Raw genomic sequence first — 5730 nt, 5'->3', positions numbered from 1 at the left:
ATAAAGAAACTGAGGTTTGTGGTACAGCCAGGATTTTAAAAAAAAACAAAAAACAAAAAAACAAAACAAACAAACAAAAAAAAAACCATATCCAGGATTTGTCTTCTTAATTAATAAGAAATAAAAATTTTAACTTCTGCCTCAGGCACTTAAGCCTGTAATTTCAGAAGTCATAAGACTAGGGCAAGAGGACTAGCACAAGTTTAGATCAGCCACATAGTAAGTCCTAGGTCAGCCTCTGCTACAGTATGAGGCCCTGTACCAAACGAACAAGAGTTTAATTTTATGATTATGAATTAGCAGGATGTGACTGCCAAAGAAACAATTCTACAATTCTACTATTTTAAATGGAAAGCCGGGACTAGAGGCTCACATCTGTAAGCCTGGAGAAAGAGAACAGGGGAAGAGAAGGAGGTGCATGCCTGGCAAGCCAGCCGCTCCAGCCCACCAGTGAGCTCATGGTTCTGTAAGAGACTACTTCAAGTAGCCAAGGTGGAGAGCCCTGAGGAAAGGGCTGCCCCCTAGGCTCCATATTTGCACACGCTCACAGATGATGGTATCTGCTCATGCACACTCACACTAAACAGAGAGAATAGTATAACCCAAAAAGAAGTCATTGGTCCTGTGAAGAGTTTCAGAAGAAAACAGTGACAGAAAAAAAATCCTTTAGAAAAGTTTAATGATGAAAAATATTTTGTCAGCCATGTATTGTAGTGCATGCCTTAAATTCTAGCACTCGGTAGGCAGAGCAGGCAGAGCTCCGTGAGTTTGAGGCCAGCCTGGTCTACATAGTGAGTTCCAGGACAGCCAGAGCTATATAATGAGACCCTGCTTGGGGGAGCCGGGGTATTATTTTGTCTAAAGAAGAAGAGACCTGCCAGGTGTCGAGTGCACACATTCAATCCAAGCAGGAAGATTTCTGTAAGCTCAAGGGCAGCCTGAGCTACCTAGTGGGTAAAAGGCCAGCCTGAGCTATCCAGCAAAACCCACAGAAGAAAAAGGAAAAGGAAGAGGAGAAACAATGGATTGTAAACATCTTGAAATATCTGAAATGAGCACATACTGTGAGATACAATTTCCAGTAAAAAGAAATAACTTGGGCTGGAGAGACGGCTCAGCGGTTAAGAACACTGATTGCTCTTCCAGAGGTCCTGAGTTTAATTCCCAGCAACCACATGGTGGCTCACAACCATCTGCAATGAGATCTGATGCCCTCTTCTGGTGTGTCTGAAGACAGCTGCAGTATACGCATATACATAAAATAAATATATCTTAAAAAAATAACTTAAAATAAAAATCTTTCATGTGGTGATGTATGCCTGTAACCCTAGCAACTGGTGGGTAGGCATAGGGCTAAAGCATTAGAATTGCTGCAAATTTGAGGATAACCTGGGCTACATAGTAAGTTTAAATGCAATATATGGCAAGAACCTATCTCAAAACAGACACAAAAAGTTAGTTGTTCAAATAGTTTTGTCTTAGAAACTATGATAGTGAACTCTAAAAAAAAATGTAAAAATAGAGGGCTGGAGAGATGGCTCAGCAGGTAAGAGCACTGACTGCTCTTCCGAAGGTCCTGAGTTCAAATCCTAGCAATCACATGGTGGCTCAAAACCACCGTAATGAGATCTGCCACCCTCTTCTAATGCATCTGAAGACAGCTACAGTGTACTTATCTATAATAATAAATAAATCTTTGGGCCGGAGTGAGCAAGGACTGAACAAGTGGGGCCAACCGGAGTGAGCAGGGTTGACCAGAGTGAGCAGAGGTCCAAAAATTCAATTCCCAACAACCACATGAAGGCTCACAACCATCTGTACAGCTATAGTGTTCTAATATACATAAAAATAAATAAATAAATCTTTAAAAAGTATAAAAATAAAAGTTATCTTGCAAACCATTTCTAAGGGTTCACTAGCCTTCAGAAATTCTTTAAAGTCCTGTTATCACAGGTTAAGAAGGAAAGGTATTAAAAAGCAAGTACATTTAGGTTTGGGGGGAGGTGTGGGGGGTTTGTTTGTTTGTTTGTTTGGCGGAGGGCACAGGTGTGGAGCAGTCAGAGAATAACCTTCAGGATGAGTTCTGTCCATCCACACTGTGGGTCCCTGAGACAGACAGAGATAAAGTCAGCAGACTTGGTGACAAGCACCTTTACCCTCCGAACTATCTCACCAGCCCCAATTTATAGTTAATCATCTTTAAAACCCTTACAACCCCCAATCTAGTTTCTTCTGAGGTCCATCATGACACATACCAAAGTAAGTCTAAAAGATGAAGAAAGAAGTGCACAGCCTATTTCAAAGTGAGGTCTTGCTATAGCTGTTTTATATTTCCGGTGCTGGGCAGCAATCTAGGTTTAGGTAATTACCCTGCCACTGCACTATGGATGCCCCAGCCCTCAAACCGTACTGGAGGTCAGTTAAGAATTTTGGCTGCAAGGGTAAAACCTGCACACGCCAAGGACTACACATTTGCAAGGGGCAAGGGAAGGGAATTAACAGCCACAAAATAGTAATATGAATAATTAAAACTACTTTACTATGCCTGGAATTAAGGCAACAGAAGGGTTTAATAAGTCTTGGGACTTTCTTAACAAATGTTAAGTGCTGCATTCCTGACTCTGCAACCACATGCCAGCACTGGGCTACCGACACCATGTCTGCCATAACACTAAGCTAGTTCCAAGGCACAAGATGTTCTAAAACTAACTCTGCCCAGAGCCAGTACACAAGCGTGACAGAACCTGGGGTCTGGCCGGCACCTTTATCTCCTGATGCAATTTGAGAATGGACACTTACATGAATTCCAGCAATGGGATAGTGGTAAAGCGTTAGTAAATCGTAAGATAATCAGGAAAAGGCAAAATGCAAAACAAACATTTTATACTCAACTTTGAATTCTGCCACAATGGAAAAGAGGCAAATGACTTAAACCATACTGCCTAGTTACGATGACTTCAAACCATTAGGAGAACAGAAAACAAATGACCCAGAAAAATTCTAAGTCAAATGAAACACAGCAGCTGGCTCTGTAGAGGGGTGTTTTCTAACCTGTGGGTCATGACCCCTTTCTAAAGGGAGTCGTTCTTGCCTAAGACCATCGGAAAACCTAAATATTTACATTGCAATTCATAACAGTAGCAAAATTACAGTTATGAAGTAGCAACAAAATGCTTTTATGGTTGGGGTCAGGTCACAGCATTAGGAAGGTTGAGAACTGCTGACCTAGAGAAGGCAGGATAAGGGGTTGGAGCCCCTTGAGATGGAAGGAGGAAAAGATAGAAGTATCCAAAGGCTCAAAGGTACTTTCAACGACTGCTACGGAAAAAGAATGCAAAGTAAACATTTTGCTAGGCTAGGCTTACAAGCCTGGTAAAGGTGAAACAACATGGGGTCCAGAGTCTCGCCCAGCATCCAGGGTTAAGTTATGCATTTAGTAGAAGTGAGCTTTGTTTCAAATGCATTCCGGAGATTAGCCCTTTTCTCTCTCCCAACACCCTCCCCCTCCTCGCATAGGCAGATGTGGCTCACAGATGAATAAACTGAGCCCACACAAAGCACCGGAACACGGGCGAGTGAGTGTCCACGCACTTCACTGTGCCACCTCTCGGCGGAGCCCACAGTCACTTTCCCGCTGCTCTGTGCACAGCAACCAGGGCCTTGTGCAGAATTCCTCCCAGAACTTGGGCCGAGAAAGTAACCTCTACTTGAAAGGAAAAGTTCTCTTGGGGGAACCTGGGGGTCTTCCAGGTAGGGAGAGCTTTGGAACTCTGCAAAAGCACCCCGCAGAAACAGACTGGAGGATGGTGGATCACCAAGGGAGGAGGGAAAGTCAGAAGATCTAAGTAAGAAGCCCAAGTCAGCCCTTGCCCTTCCTGATCCCGGGTGATGGCGAGCCCGCGGGCTCCGGAGCCTCATCAGGTACTCCGGGGTTGCTTGGCCCCGCGGCAGAGAAATCCTGAGGACAAGCTGAGACTCCCGGGACAGGGCAGGGGAGAGCCGGCCGGCGGGGGGCCACGCCCGGTCCAAAGGCCCCTGGCGTGCAGGCCCGCGCCCTTTCTCGGACCTTACCGCAGCTTGGTGCAGAGGGGCCGCCGCCGGTCCACACAGCCCTCGGCCCACTCCCGGGGAGACGCTTCTTCGCGAGCCGCCGCTCCTCAGGCAAAATCAGGTCCGCTCAGAGCGAGCTCCCGGCCGCGCAGCCGCGGTCTTCGCGCGCGTCGGAAGCCTGCAGTGCAGGAAGGGTCAAGGCGCGCCCCGCGTGCCAGGCAGCGACGGCCGCACAGCCCAGCGCGCCCGACGCCGTCCGCCCTCAGCGACACGGCCGCGGCGGCGCCGCTTCCCCCGCGCTCGCTTTGGCGGCGGAGCAGCACGGTGAGCGCCGATTGGCCCTCGGCTGGCGTGACGCGCGCCGACGCTCTCCACGGATTGGCCGGGCCGCGGTGCGTGTAGGGAGTAAACAAAACCCGCCCCCAGGCTCGCCCCCAGGGCCAGAGGCGGAGGTGGGCGGCGGACTTGCGGGAGCCTCCCTGGTCTTTTGACCTCCAAAGCCACTCTCCGCTAGGGGCCGCCCTGAGGCTCTGCCTGCCGCTGGACCCCTGCCACCTAGAGGGCAGCCAAGCTCGCCCTTCCCCCTCCACCACTTCAGCCCCTCTCCTCACCTCCACCCACCACCTCGCTTCTCTCAGCTCTAGAGTATGGTTCTCTTTTCCAGCCCATCTCTCGGAAAGAAACCGGAACTAGGTCCTTACAACTGGGCCGTAGACCTCTGATGGGCCACTGCTCCAGGAACACTCGGAAGGCAGAGGGATAACAGTGACCCTGAGGCCACACGTGGACCACTGTGGAGGTTGGTCATGCTTCAATTCCTGGGAAAGTGTAGCTATAAATTAAGGCCAGATGCCCTCAATCACATCGAAGTTGAACCGAAAAAGTTGGAGGCACACACTCTCAAATACCCAGTCATTTATTAAGAAATTCAGGTTGAGCCGGGCGTGGTGGCGCACGCCTTTAATCCCAGCACTCGGGAGGCAGAGGCAGGCGGATTTCTGAGTTCGAGGCCAGCCTGGTCTACAAAGTGAGTTCCAGGACAGCCAGGGCTATACAGAGAAACCCTGTCTCGAAAAACCAAAAAAAAAAAAAAAGAAAGAAAAAGAAATTCAGGTTGGAGCCGTGCATGGTGGCGCAGGCCTTTAATTCCAGCACTTGGGAGGCAGAAGTAGGTGGATTTCTGAGTTCGAGGCCAGCCTGGTCTACAAAGTGAGTTCCAGGACAGCCAGGGCTATACAGAGAAACCCTGTCTTGAAAAACCAAAAAGAAAAAAAAAAAAAGAAGAAGAAATTCAGGTTGGCTTAGTGGCTCATGTCTTTAACCCCAGCACTCCTGAGGCAAACACTAGCATATCTCTATAAGTCTAAGGCCAGCCTAGTCAACACAGTGAGTTCTGAGCCAGCCAGGGCTAGACACTTTGACCCTGCCCCCACCCCTCCAAAAAAGGTGTTTCGCCCTTTCAAGTGCATGGATCCTGTATGAACCGTAGCTACTGTGGACGTTTGGAAGTAAGATAAGAGAATCCGACTTTAAAATGATACTTTGATCTTTTTCATCTTAATTTCTTCATAGCTCTATGAGCCAAATACTATTTATGATGCTAGGGCCATGTGTACAAAAGAGACAAAAGTTCTTGGCATAATTGAGCTTATGATCCAGTGAGGTAGGAAAGATGCTTCT

The 5730-nt window shown here is 47.9% G+C and overlaps 1 protein-coding gene across 8 annotated transcripts in view; it reads right to left on the bottom strand.

The window, feature by feature from the left end:
* Positions 1 to 4339, bottom strand: part of Tfdp2 (transcription factor Dp-2) — a 119597-nt gene extending 115258 nt beyond the window's left edge. For all 8 annotated transcript variants that reach the window (XM_085827915.1, XM_085827919.1, XM_085827914.1 and 5 more), the window contains exon 1: positions 4072 to 4339. The gene's annotated coding sequence lies outside the window, so the exon portion shown is untranslated. The remainder of the gene's footprint in view (positions 1 to 4071) is intronic.
* Between the last annotated feature and the right edge of the window lie 1391 nt (positions 4340 to 5730).

This window comes from Mus caroli, unplaced genomic scaffold (assembly GCF_978045245.1).
Source record: "Mus caroli unplaced genomic scaffold, Mus_caroli_1 scaffold_11, whole genome shotgun sequence".
Lineage (NCBI taxonomy): Eukaryota > Metazoa > Chordata > Mammalia > Rodentia > Muridae > Mus > Mus caroli.
This window is presented reverse-complemented; position numbering and strand designations above follow the sequence as displayed.